This window comes from Alnus glutinosa, chromosome 3 (genome assembly GCF_958979055.1).
Source record: "Alnus glutinosa chromosome 3, dhAlnGlut1.1, whole genome shotgun sequence".
Lineage (NCBI taxonomy): Eukaryota > Viridiplantae > Streptophyta > Magnoliopsida > Fagales > Betulaceae > Alnus > Alnus glutinosa.
Window position 1 is genome coordinate 23,348,067 of NC_084888.1, and position 14,511 is coordinate 23,362,577.

Below are 14,511 nucleotides of genomic sequence, written 5' to 3' on the forward strand. Positions count from 1 at the left end.
GATCCTGTTGAAATGAAACATTTTAGAGACTTTACAGCTTAGAAAGTCGGTTTTCCCTACAGCCCATCCGGACGCTCAGATGCCAGAGTCCGAACGCCTAGCTTAGAATCTCAAAGTCCTATGAAGGTCTGAACGGCGCAATAGACACGAGGCACAGAGAGCATCCGTCTGCAAGAAGTCTGGACGGCCCAGCAAATGTGAACCAGAAAGAGCACCCGTCTGCAAGATGGTTCGGACGCTGATGTGATGACTACGGACAGTAGAAGTACTTTATGCAACCATCCGGACGCTAGGGTTGCAGGTTTGAACACGCTTCAGTTTTTGCCTGAAGTTTTAGTTGCAAGTCCGAACGTCGCCTATGAAATCCGAGTTTGAGTAGAATTAGGATTTCTGATGCCTATATAAAGAGGCTCATAAGCTGTGTATTTTTAAGAATTCCTTAGCTGAATTCTCATTGTGCTAAAAGATGGTGCTTAGACAAAATTTGTTAAATGTGCTAACTCTCTTAGAGTTTTATTTGATTGTATTGTTCAACCGTTTAAATTCTAACTTAGAGATGAGCTCTAAGTTAAAGGAATCTATTGAAGAACTCTTCAAACAAGAGGTCTAGTTGAAAGGCGTTCACGTATAGATATGTGTCAAAGTTAAAGGTGCGACTACTGCATTAAGTTATGTGAGTACGACTGTCTTGTAACAAGCTTTTTCTTCTGAATAGTGGATTGCCTGAGTTTGGCTGCCCCGGATTTGTTTTTCTCTTTGGTACAAAGAGTTTCCACTTTGTAACTAAAATATCCATGTTCTTTACTTTTATGCTTTTATATTTTAGTTGCATGTTTTATGGTTGATTATTTAGGAGTCCTTATTTTTCAATTGGTATCAGAGTGAGTTCACTCATTTTGGATTAATTTCCTAAGTGTTTTCCTAGACTCCTTTATATTTTCTCATGTTTCTAAATCTTAATTTTGTTCATGCCTTTGATGGCACAAATTATGGCTATTGGAACACGAGAATGAGATTCTTTTTAAAATCCATAGACTTTTGACATATTGTTGAATCTGGATGGACCCAACCAGATGCAACAACTGTTGAACAAACTATCATTCAAACAACTTCTCGTCTTTCGAATAATAAAGCCTTAATGTCCTTTGCCAAGCTCTTTTATAACACCCCATAATAATAATAATAATAATAATAATAATAATAATAAGATACTGGTAGATTAAAAAAAAAAAAAAAAAAATTAGGCAGTACAGATTGACATATGGGATTTTTTTTTATTTAACATGAGATTTCTTAGCATGAGATTTTTTTGATTAATTATGGTTGTCCGTAAATGCCGTGATCTGCAAGTTTTTTTTTAAGCCTTATCTTTCAAGACACGTACGCAACTTTATCTAAATTAAATTCCCTTGAGTCTTACTTCTTCTACTTCATCACCTCTTCACTGAACTGAGAAAGCTTACAAAATCCAGAGCAAAACCTACAGGTATTTCTGAGTTTAGTACAATGTTTTTTTTTATTATTTTCTTCTTTTGTTCTTTAGCTTTAATGATATATGTATAAAAAGAATTTTATTATCCTCTCTTTTCTCGATATCACGCATAGGGTCCCGGACCCATTGTTGGTTTCCTTCTTTGCTTCCTTCTTTATTTTCTTTCCTTCCAGACCTTTCTTTCTCCTTCTTTTTTTTTTTTTTTTTTTTTTTTCATAGAGTTATACGAAAGAGTTAGAGAAGAGGGAGATGAGAGAACGTAATAGAGAGGAAAATAGGAGAAGGAAGAGAGAGGGGGAAGGGAGGGGAGAGTTCTGGCGGATTTGCCGCCGATGGGAGGGCTGCCGATGCCGGTGGGTCACGACCAATGCCGGCGACGCTGTAAGTCGTCTTTTCCGGCGATTTTTCTTCATACCCATAGTATAGAACACTCATTTTTCTCCATGAGTAAGTGAAATCCTAGCTCTTTTTATCTTTTGGGTTGATTTTTGGATTGATTTTGGGAGTGAATTCTTTGGGTTAAACCGTTTGGGTGGTAGGAAATTTCTAAGTTGTTAAGAGAAAATTTTGGTTTGGTTTGGTTTGAGCTGGGCTGTGTGCCGTGAAGTGGGATATATTGATGATTTTGTGGTGGCTTTTGATGTTTGGGTTTTTGGTTGGCTTTGTGGGTTCGGTCAGTTGGATGGAGGTTGACAGTGGGTTTTTGTGACTCTCAGTAGAGTGAATGGCCTTGCTAGTGTACTGATTTTGAGTATATGCTTGGATGTGATGCTGTTTGACCGAATTCATGTAATTTAGAAACAAGATTTCCCCTGTTTTAGTCATTTTTCCTGTTTTGGGCCATATGATGATTTGGGTATTATTATGGATTTTGGATTGGTAGTTGGAAATATTATTAATTGAGGACTAATATGTTTTAAATGGATGTTTTACTAGCTAATTTGGTACTGGATCAGTTGGGCTTTTAAATTAGTATAAATATATCGATAGTGTAAGTATAAGCTCTAATTTAGATAGAATTTTTATGCAAGCCAAAAAATTTATTAAATTTTAGGATTTATAGCTCTTCGTTATAAGCAGTTTCCTAAAACTCAGAATATCCTCTAAATAAATTTACCCTTGTGTTTTGTTTAGGTATAAGGGCATCTCAAACTTTGGTTTAGAAAGGTAAGGGGATACAACACCGAAAAACCCCAACAAGATTTTATTACAAATCTTTTGAGAAAAGTGTTGGAAAATTTTACGAGGCATTTACTCATGTGAATTTAATTATATCAATGTCAGGCTTTATTTAATCATGTGTTATTATTCATGCAATTTTATGCATATTTACAATTATGATTAAGAGCATTTTAAAGTTATGGATTATGCATAAGAGTATTCAAAAGTTATGATAAAGAGCATTTCAAAGATATGATTACAGAGAATTCCAAGGTATATGATTCTATTCATGAATACAGTTTTGAAAGAAAAGAGAATCTAAAGTTAAATTCTGCACATGACTACAGTTATGAAAGCGGCTCTTACAGTTTTGAAATAAAGCATACAGTTATAGCAGAGCCTACGGTATTACAGAAAACGTTCATGTGCAGTAATTGTTTAACCCTGAGGCACTATTACAGTTAGAATTGGTACCCATAGGGTAGCAAGGCAAGCATACCGTAAGTCGGTGTGTGCTACCGGCCGGGGTTGGCCTTCACCTAGGGAAGATCCCCAACCCAGCGACTCTCCTCTGTGACGACAGACTGAGTCCATTGGTCCTTGGGACAAAAGCCAACGTGCTCCGCTCACGGGTAACAGCAGTTTAGAGTCTATGAAGGGTTAAACCACAGTTAAAGGATTAAAGAGAAAATAGATTTAAAGAATTGATTTGATTTCTCATGCTATTATTCATGTTTCTTATTCATCTATTTTAAGTTCTGTTAATTATACTTATAAATTCTGTTTTAATTATTCATTTTGATATTTTTGTATAGATTGTCATTATGCATAATTAATGATTTTATAGCATGTTTTATTTTTCTGGTGTTGATATTTCTTTATTGAGTTGTCAAACTCACCTCTTTTCCTTATAACCTTTTTCAGATGAAGGTTTATATAATAGTCATGAGGGGAGGAGTACCAGTAGGACTCCTGGTTGTCAGTGATCCACAGATCTGGCCCCATCCATGGGCAACCTGGACTTACTATTCTATGGACTAGCTGAAGATGTAGATTTTTTGTAAATAGTAGCAATTTTGGTACCTGGGGACTCCTTCATGGACAAAGACTGTAGAGCTGATAGATCATAATAGTACAGTTTTATTTTGTGATGGAAACTGTACACATTTCAGTCCTTTAACTTATGTGGTGGTTTTCTAGCAATGTTGATTGCTAGCTTTTGTATTACCACTTCACTTTTGAGTTGTAAATAACCTCAAACCCCAGTGTAAAAATTTTGATACTGCTATCATAGTTGGTATAAATAGTAATACTACTCGTGTCTTGTAACTCTCCGTCTTATTTACTTATTTATTTATCTTTTAGTTCGCGTTTCCCTTATATCCCAAAACGGGAACGTGACATCTTTCACCATCTGAGTTCTCACAAATCTCATATCGTAAAATTGCTCGAGAAGCATGGGAAATACTGGAAACCACATATGAATGAACAAAAATTGTCAAATCTATCAAACTTCAAATGTTGATTTCCCAGTTTGAAGGAATTAAGATGTTAAAAGATGAATCGTTTAATGAGTTTTACACCAAGATTAATGATTTGAGAAATTCTTTGGTAAGTCTTGGTAAGAAAATTTTGGATGCAAAACTCATTAAAAATATTCTGAGATCTTTGCCTGAGAGGTTTAGAATAAAAGTGACCACAATTGAAGAAAGCAAATATTTGGATACAATGAAGATTGAAAAGCTGTTAGATTCTCTTACCTATGAGTTTTCTCTGCCCCCTGTCAAGAAGGTTAAATCCATTGTACTCGAGGCTGCAAAAGCTAAAAATAGAATTTTTTTCAGATGAAGACATTGATGATGAGGAAGGGATAGCCATGCTTGCCAGAAATTTTAGAAAATTAATGAAGACCAAGAAATTCAATAACAAATTTTCTGGCAATTGGAAAGGTAACCCCAAAGATGATGAACAAGATGATGCTGACAAGAACGATTCTAGAGGTCCCAGATGCTATGAATGTTCATGATACGGTCACATGCGAGCAGATTGCGGGAATTTGAAGCAACCTAAAGGAAAAGCTCTCAACATCACTCTTAGCGATAATTTAGAGGACGAACAGACTTCAGGTAAGGATCCTAAATTTCTAGCTTTGACTAATTCATATAATGATCCTGCAAAGTCCAAGTCTCATTACTCTGAGAGTAGTGGTGAGGAAGATCTTAAGGAGGCTTACAAAACCTTGTTCATCAAGTTTATGAAACTAAGGGAGGTAAACCAAAAGAATGTGCTGGAGCTAAAAATGTTGCAGATAGAGAGAAGCACATTACTACAGAAGATCAAGGGCTTAAAAGATGAACTGGTTGAAGCACAATTGCAGTTAGAGAAGTTCACTGATAATAAGCTAACTCATATGCTAATGGGGCAAAAGTGTTATTTTAATAAGATTGGTTTAGGTTGTGATAAAACTGCTTCTCTCTCTCTCTCTCTCTCTCTCTCTCTCTCCGACTTATTGTTTGTTTTGCACTTGTTCGTAGGTTCTGTGGGTTTGTTTTGATTTCCATTTTCTTGTTTGTTTGGGAAGATTTTCAATAGAAAAACCATGGGTATCGTGAATTAAGGTGAAAATTTTGGGTTTGTTTGAAGATAAAACTCGAATGAGTAGATGATTTTTGTTTTGAGTTTTCTTCCCTCTGCTATGGCCGAATGGGTATGAAATATGGCTTATTAAATGCGTAGTCATACCGGGAAAAAAATTCATTCTTTCTATGCTTTGTTGTTTTGGCTTGCAATTGCTTTTAGATGTATTTGTTTCCTGATTGTTTGGGAGTGGAACTGTATTTATTTAGTTAACAATGAAAGTTTCAGTTAGGCCAATGAAAATTATAATTCCTTGCAAAAGAGTTTAGATGTTTGGTCTTTTGTTCTCTCTTTGCAGGTTCATGTTCTGTTGGACAATGCAAAATTGGCATATTTGGGAGGCTTGAGAGAAGATAAGCAGGTAGGGTTGTGGGACTTTTATTGTTTCTGTTTTGGTTTCTGCCATGTTGACTCCTAATCATGATTACATTATACAGATGGTTTTGTCCTCTAACAATCTTATTCTAGGCCTGATCTGATCTCCAATTAGTTTCTTGGTTTTGCAAATATCAATTTTTTTTCCTTAAGTTTTAACGAGATTTCCTTAATAAATTCTAGTCATAATATATATATTACATGAAAATTGATAGGCTGGTTTAGGCTTGAAAACTATCCAACAACTTTTTAAAGAGTCAAATTTGTTTTTTTTTTTAGTTTGTATTGTAGATTATTGTTGAGATGGTGTTATGCAACTATTTTGCAGGGAGATCTTGTTTATGATGACTTGGTTGTTAGCATCATAGATGAAGCTTTTAAGAAACCTCCATGTCATAAAGGTTTCATCCTTGTCCAAGCACAGAAGGTGTCATATTACATTGTCACCTAGATATTGATTAATTTTACCACTCCTTGATATTTTTTTGTTCAAATGTGTTTGTGTATACTTGCACTTTAACAATGCTCTTGTTTCTTTATTTATTTTGCTTGATAAGATGCTGGAGAAAAAGGGAGTCAAAGTTGATAAGGTGCTCAACTTTGCAATTGATGATGCAATCTTGTAGGGGACAATTACTGGTCGATGGATACACCCATCCAGTGGTAGAACTGGAGAAACATTTGAAGTTTGTTGTGGCGTTATCTTAGATTGTAACTTTTTTGGTTGTTTGTACCTCTTTGAGGATGATGACTAAAGAACAAAATATATACCTTCTTTGAAGTTGGTTTTCTGTTTTAATATTTTTTGTGTTAATGTATTGTGTTTGGTAAGTTATGTAATACTTGAAAGTGGATACTCAAGTAATGGAGTTAATTTGTTGTGTAGTGGGAGTTGATATGTAACGGAGTTGGATTTTTAGTGTCATATCTTTGTGTAAAAATGTGAAGAAAATATGCAGTCTAATGTCTCTTACCTTTGTGTACTAATTTGTAAAAGAAATAGTGCACAAATACAACACCATAACCTTGAAGGGTATTTCAAATACAACACCATAACCTTGTGGAGAAGGCATTCAAGACGTAAAGATTGCTCATAATGGCTGATCTAGAGACATATAGAGAAAAAGAAAACATTAAAAATGGTTGCATATTGTTAATCTCATTGATAGTAGGCATAGGTCTAACAAGAGAAAATCTTCGGCTTCATTTGTTAAAATTCTCTTTTTCTGCCTTTTGCTGTATATTCTCTAAAAAAGAAACATTAACAAATAACTTAAAACACAAAATACCCATAAAATATTCAAAATTGTTTCACATTTATCTCACATCATAGTACTTTTTCAAACAAAAAATAAAAATACCCCCAAAACATGTTAACAAACATATCCTAAATTGTGACGAGGAACAAAACTGAAATAAGTAGGAAGTACGAACGACATCAACAAAGAACAATTATATAGATTTCTCAGAGAACTGCACACATCCAACGTGCCCATGGATGTATCTAAATAGCTATATATCTATCTTTGCACGTCATGTTTGCTGACAGAAAAGTAGAGGTACATATATATACAATTGAAAAAAGATCAAAAGATTGACAAAATTAAGAACACTTTAAATTAAAACAAGGATAAGATGAAAAAAAGAAACTGACAACAGTCCTTCAATAATTTATATAAATAAACTACTTAGGGCCAATGTCCTTCAGAGCACAAATCCAACTGCATTTTGCAGCAAAACAACCATTTTATAGCAACTCAAAACAACATTTTTCTTCTGCTTCTTCATAGTCTGCGAGCTGCCTAGAATCCATATTCTCACTTGGACAATTTTGGAGATTCAACTCAGGCACCCAGTGTCAGCAATAATATCACCTGAAACATATAAGATTACATTAGGCAATAAAAAACAATGGAATATCAACTTTACAAGTAATGCTTAATAACCTAACACTTACAAGTAGTAAATGAGATCTCCTTCAACAGGACTTGATGATTGTGGATTGTTGAAGGGCTGAAACAAAAATTTCGCAGGATTGACATATAGGAAATAAACTTATTCACAAATATATACGAATCAAATAGACACCTATGGAATACTTGTGTAATTACACTATTTTGAGTTCCAATTACTTGGTCATGCTAAACATTAGTTACAAAAGGCAACATATATTCACTTGTGTCCAGTTCATCTACTAACAATCTTTGGGAAGTCTTCAATAAATAGAAGATTATTCACGCATGTTAGAAAAAATATTAAATACTACTCAACTTCGTGCACATAACTAATACACATAATTTAATACTCACTTGTTTTGTTTTACTCTGTTGTTTGGGATTTGTGTCACTCTGTCTGTTGTTTCTTTTTTATTTTTTCACCACCGCTTTTTCAACTTCAGACACCTTTCTTTTTGTTGCTTGTTTCCTTTTAGTTCGAGCCACGTGAAGACTACGCACCTCCATTGCTATACAATCAATGGCCAAATTACCAGTAGTAGATGCACTTGGGAGTGATTGGGAAGGTGGATTTTGTTCACAACTTTGACTACTAAATTTCTTAGTTAGCATAACAATATTTGTTTTTGCTTCCATGTAATGGTCCAAGTTTGGTGCAATGATTGCGGCTAACGCAAGCATATCTTTGGACAATTCAGCATATCAATCTGCACTAGGGTTACCACTCAGGGGATCATAACTACTTTTGATTAACTTATATGGCCGCTTCAAATCCTTCCTCCTTTAGTTTAAAAAATATTTTTCCGGCAACAATGTAACATCATCAAGTGTGGTTAGTATAGATATGGCATGTTTGCATAAAATTCCTATTGATTCAAACCAGCAACAATTGTAGTTCAGTTCACATGAAGGTTCATTATAGTAAACAGTAAAGCGTAGTTTTTTTATGTAGGCACCATTAATGTGTACCCGTTCAATTACTTGATATATACCAATTTCACCTTCACTTTTTAAAAGAGAATTAGTACAATACATAACATGTCTAATCTCCTTCTGGACTTCTTTATACTTTTCATTAGCGTAAAGCTTTTAAAATTGCATCTCAAAGGGAAACTCACTCACACATGAAATTGTGACATTAAAAGAACTGAAATCAGCAAGATTTTCTTTCTCAACCCTCGCATGTAAAGCGTTATCGTATTGATCCACAAATTCCTTCAATGAGGTCGACGAGTGCACATAACCATCAAAAAATGCATTCATACTCTAACTCTGTTGTGTGGTAGTCATGCCGGCCCAAAATACACCCTTCAAATATGCTGGCACCCAGAAAGTCTGTTCATTGTATAAACCACACAGCCGTGCATTATCCTCTAGATTATAACATTCAAGTAGACTCTACCAACTTGCATCAAACTCCTCACATGTCTGAGAATCATATGCACAACTTCGTATGGCACTCTTGATGGCAGTGTATTGTGAATATGATCCAAATTTTTCAGGAAGTTTTTCAGTATGTGCCATAAACAAAATTTATGTCAGATATTCGAGAAAACCTTACTAATTACACTCTTCATCGCCCTATCTTGATTTATAATAATTGTCTTTGGTGCTTGGCCCTTCATGCATTTCAACCATGTCTCAAACAACCATACAAAAGATGTTGTATCCTCACTAGAAATTAATGCCACCCCAAAAAGGATTGATTGACTATGATGATTTACTCCCATAAAAGGAGCAAATAACATTTCATACTTATTAGTCAAATACGTTGTGTCAAATGTAACCACATCCCCAAAATCTACATATGATGTCATACTTCGTGCATCGGCCCAAAACACATTTTTCAACCTACATTCATCATCCGTGTCCATCTCAAAGTAGAAATCATCATTCACTGTCCACATTCTATTGAAATAGTCGCGAAGTGCTCCAGCACCTCATGTGCCAAGGCGAAGATGTTTTGACTTTGCAATATAATTGCGACAATCTTTCTCTCCAAATGCAAGATTGTCATACCCCCCCGCTTCAACAGCTAGGGAGTTGTAGATCTTATTCATCCTTATTCTAGCTCTATCATCTATCTCAAGCTTTATCTTCGTACGCGGATCCAAATTCTTCTGACATCTAAAATATCTCGCTTTGCCTGGGCTTAATTCATGATTATGACCAATAGTTACCATAGTCACAAACCACTATGTATCAACTAATTTTGCATTCAAAGTAGCCTTACACCCCATTCTTATGTTTGACCAAGCTTGCAAAAGCTATTACTTAGAGCTGGGTTGTCTGTTGCCATGACGAGCACATCCAAGAGTGATGCAATGTGTATATCCATTTTCATCGGTTTTTTTCTTCTTCTGTACCACACCAAAACCCACTTTCTTTGCATAAATCCTATAATATGCATGAAGTTCCTCTATAAAGCTAAATGCCATCCCGTTCTTAGGTTCCTCAACAATTTCAAAATCCTCTAGGAGCTTGAGCTTGGAACTACAATTGTCCACACTATCTTTCAATTGTTCAGCTATAGTTTCATTTCCATCTATATCAAGACAAATAAAAATCATGTAGAGAACCCAACTATGAATAATAACATTCACTCTAAGATATGTTACGAAAATTGGAAGTAAGAAAGAAAGGCCCAACATACCATTTTTTGGGTCCATTTCTAGGGGCACAACATCATTAAACTGTTCATGTGTCAATGAACAATCATCTTCACATTGTGAAATCAAACGTGGTTGTGACAAGTCCATCTAAGAGTTATTCCACAAAAACAAAGAAAAAAAAAAGGAGAGAGTTTAATTAGTCAATTATATTTAATCACTTGTGTGAATATAGATCATATGGTAGAAACAAAATGCAATAACTTCTATATATACAAATGAACCCAAAAAACTAAAACCAGCTAGAAGAATGCCTCTATGTTTAATCATTTGCGATGGCAACATTTTCATTAAATCTAATGATGCACTACATTGCAGCATAAAAGCACAAAAAGGAGCAATCAAGATCATAAATTCTCATCAAAAAATGATCATAACTGTTTCCTTAATTGAAATTTAGGTATTGTATATAGATAAAAAGCAAAAGTTATAAGACTATAAGCGACTGTTAAATAAATCAAAGTCAATCAATCACAATTCCTATAAAAATAAATTTACTTAGAAACCAAGACATGATAATGAACCTTACAATAAGATAAAATGCACATATTTCTCCATAAAAACAAAAGGCACAAAAGAAAAGAACTCTATTCCACTTGCATCAATTCATTTGTGCTAAGGGTGCTAATACATGCATTCCGATGTTCACCATCAACATGAAAGGTGCTTAAATAATCTATAATATATTTGCTTCTAAAATTATACTAAATTTGCAAGGAGTCTTTCATTGCCTGAAAAAAAAACTTAAAGAACTCATTCACTCAGACAAAACAACATACACTTAAACTATGTAAGTGTAACACAAAGAAAAACGAAAACCTTTTTCTACTCATTTGGGTTTTATCTTCAAACAAACCCAAGATTTTCACATAAATTCACGATACCCATGGTCTACTAAAAGTTTTCCAAAACAAACAAGAAAATGGAAATCAAAACAAACCCACTGAAGCTACGAACAATTGCAAAACAAGCAATAAAATGCAAAACATAAGCTATCATAAAAGATAACCTGCACATCAAACATGGAAAGACCCTTGTCTCATTTTTCGTCTATACGGAGAAATAAAATAAAATAAAAACCGATGAATAAGTCAGAGAGAGAGAGAGAGAGAGAGAGAGAGAGAGAGAGAGAGAGAAAGAGAAAGAGAGAGATACTGATACTGACCGTAGAGAGATTTGGGAATGGCGGTGGCGCTCTTGGTTGGCGGTGAGCGGTTGCTACGGGCGGTAGCCAGTGGGCGGCTTTGGGCGACAGTGGGCAAAGAAATAAAAAAAGAGTTTGAGAGAGAGGGAGAGAGAGAGAGGGTAGGCGGTGGCGCGAATAGTCGGTGGTGGGCAGATAAATAATAATAAAAAAAAAGCGGAGAGAGAGAGGGAGAGATCGAGACGGTGGTGGTCGGCTAGTCTCCGGGAGGCGTTGGCAATAGAAGTTGGGGGGTGGGGGCCGGCAGTGGGCGAAGGGATTTGTTGGGAGGGAGATTTTGAAAATTTTGGGGAAAAAAGTGAGAAAAATGGAGGGGAGTTTGAGCTACGTGTTTTAGAATCCGACTTTATTTTTTTTTTTTTTTTTAAAAAAGTGCCACGTGGCACAAAGAGTCGGATGAGAGGAGGCCATATAGACAAACTGATGGGCCCCATGGTAAGCCGAATCTTAAAGATCTCTTATAAGTTTCAGATGGGCCAATCACAAGGTCAGGAGCGAAGAAGATCAATGAAGCAATGCAAGGATTGGTGCAATCCACTTGGGCTGAGTTTGCAAATTTATCGAGCAAGACCCTAACATTCAAGATGAGCTTGAAAGAAGAAGAACCAACTTTAATCCATGTGATACAAGCGACAGATGGGGGCGGCATAGCTTAGTGGTTTCGTGCAAATTCTTTATTTAACTAAGTATAGGCATGTGAGCCTATTTTTATGTTTCTATGGTTGTAGGCCTTTGGGCCTATTTGTTTCATTAAGTGGACTTCTTTTATTAGCTATAGAAGTGTAGTTTAGAATGTTTTGGGCTTGAAGATGTTCAGCCCATGTCTTTTAATTGATGTAGGCCTTAGTAGGGTTAGGGTTTCATGGAGAGGTTTTAAAAAGACTTGTAGCCGCATATGCTAGACAAGTTGAATGTCAATGAAGTTTTTGTTCTTCATAGAAAACTTTTCAGTTTTCCTTACTTGTTCTTGATTGAACTAAGAACTTATCAAAGGCAAACCCTTTGTGGCGTTCTAACCAAGTCTAGGTTCTTAAAACAAGATTTCAACGGGTCTAGACCTTCTTGACTTGATTATTGGCTTTCTTGGGTAGGTTTCAATTTGATTGTGGGTTCAAGGGAGTTCATTCCCACGGGTTCACATCACAAACTCTTTGTGAAAATGCTAACAAAATTTCTGCAGAGCTTGTCAAGAAGCATTCCAACAAAAGAAGACTGCCTACCTACCATCATTGTGGCACCAGCGGTCACATCCAACCTCATTGTCCACAAACCATGCTCAGAAGCCCAAGGTCAAGAAGCAAGAGACAAAGAAAGCAAAATCAGACTTTAAAGCTACTAAGGCCACAATGTGGCATCAGTAGCAATTTCCCTAGAGATTTGTTTCGACCTGCCATCAATGTGGCAAGACTGGTCACAACAAATCCAGGTGCTTCAAGTCAAAGCCCCGTGAGCCCAAAAATAACCATCTTTATGAGGGGTTATTAAGCATAATGCGGAGTGTCATGAGCAAATTGGACTAGATGGACAAGGTCCACAAACCTGCTTCTAGGGTCAAGAAGGTATGGGTAAGGAAGAATGAGACCATTCACCCTTTAAGGGGAGTGGACTTACCAAGTTGGTGAGTAAAAATGGTGTAAGAAAATAATGTTTTATCTAGGTACAAAATTTTATATAGTACCATGATCTTTTTTTTTTTTTTTTTTTTTTTTTTTAGTTTGACTCATTGATTAAGGTACGCATGGGTACTAACCTTATATGGTACATGTCACCACATCTGTATATCCATCATCTTCTTCAGCACCACCGGGGGTAAGTGAATATACTCGTGCTTGGGTAGGGTATTGTTGTTGAAATCTGATTCCTTGCGGCCTTGATTCTCCAACTAGATTCATAGGGCAATTTCTCAGGAAATGACCAAACTTACCACACTTGAAGCAGTTTGGGCTTCCCATTCTACAATCTCCCATGTGCAGTTTTCCACACTTGTTATAGGGGGTTTTTTGATTTCCTAGTGCTAGCGGAAAACTTTTGCTTACGGTTGGCTTAAAATCATACTCTATTGCTAGCCTCTTTTCTGGGTACGATGTCTGTTGCTTTAACTGCCTTTTCAGGTTGTAGGCTGCTGCTGATTTGCAGATTCTCTTCTCCCCAAGAGATGCTACCTCCACTAACCTGACGTAATCATTGATCTTGTGGCATATGACCCTTTCCTTGATTCGGGGGCTAAGACAGTTCTTGAAGCGTTCCGCTTTTGACTCCTCGTTCGGGATTAAGTTAGCGGCAAACCTAGCTAACTCCCTGAATCTGGCAGAGTATTGTTCCACCGTCATGCTACCTTGGACTAGGTTCTGAAATTCGATAGCTCTCAGTTGCCTTTGAGCTCTAGGAACGAATCTCCTAATGTACTCTACTTTGAAAAGATCCTAAGTAATGGCAGTTTCGTTTCCAGGTTCTGACAGCAACACCTTCCTTAAGGTCCACCATCTTCTGTCTTCTCCAATTAGCTTCAGTACAATATAATGAACCTTTTTTTTGTCGGTGCAGCCGAAAGTGTCGAATAGTACCTTGATGTCTGTGAGCCCCGCCTCCACTACATTGGGCCCTTCTATACCTTCAAACATTCGGAAGTTGTGGCTAGAGGAGCCACAAATTGAGCAACCTAGATATTCGGCTTGCTCATTAGGTTGTGGGATTCGTGTTATCGCTTCGGCAAATTGCGTGGTAGTTTCGGCCATGAATTGAGCTAGGGCTAGGTGCACTCCATCGTTGAACGGTGGAGGTGGTAGTTCATTATCACTACTTTCATAGTGAGGCGGTTCTTGATTCTTACGACGTTGCTGAGGTGGCATCTTTTTGTGTTATGCCATTTCGTTAACAGACATCTAAACTTGTTAAATCTTATAAAAGAATATGTATTCACTCTTTGCTAATAATCCAATATCTAGGCACTTATCCAAAGGCCTAAGAAGAGTAAATAAATACAATTATTTACAAGATTACAATATTAAGCTCGGAGAT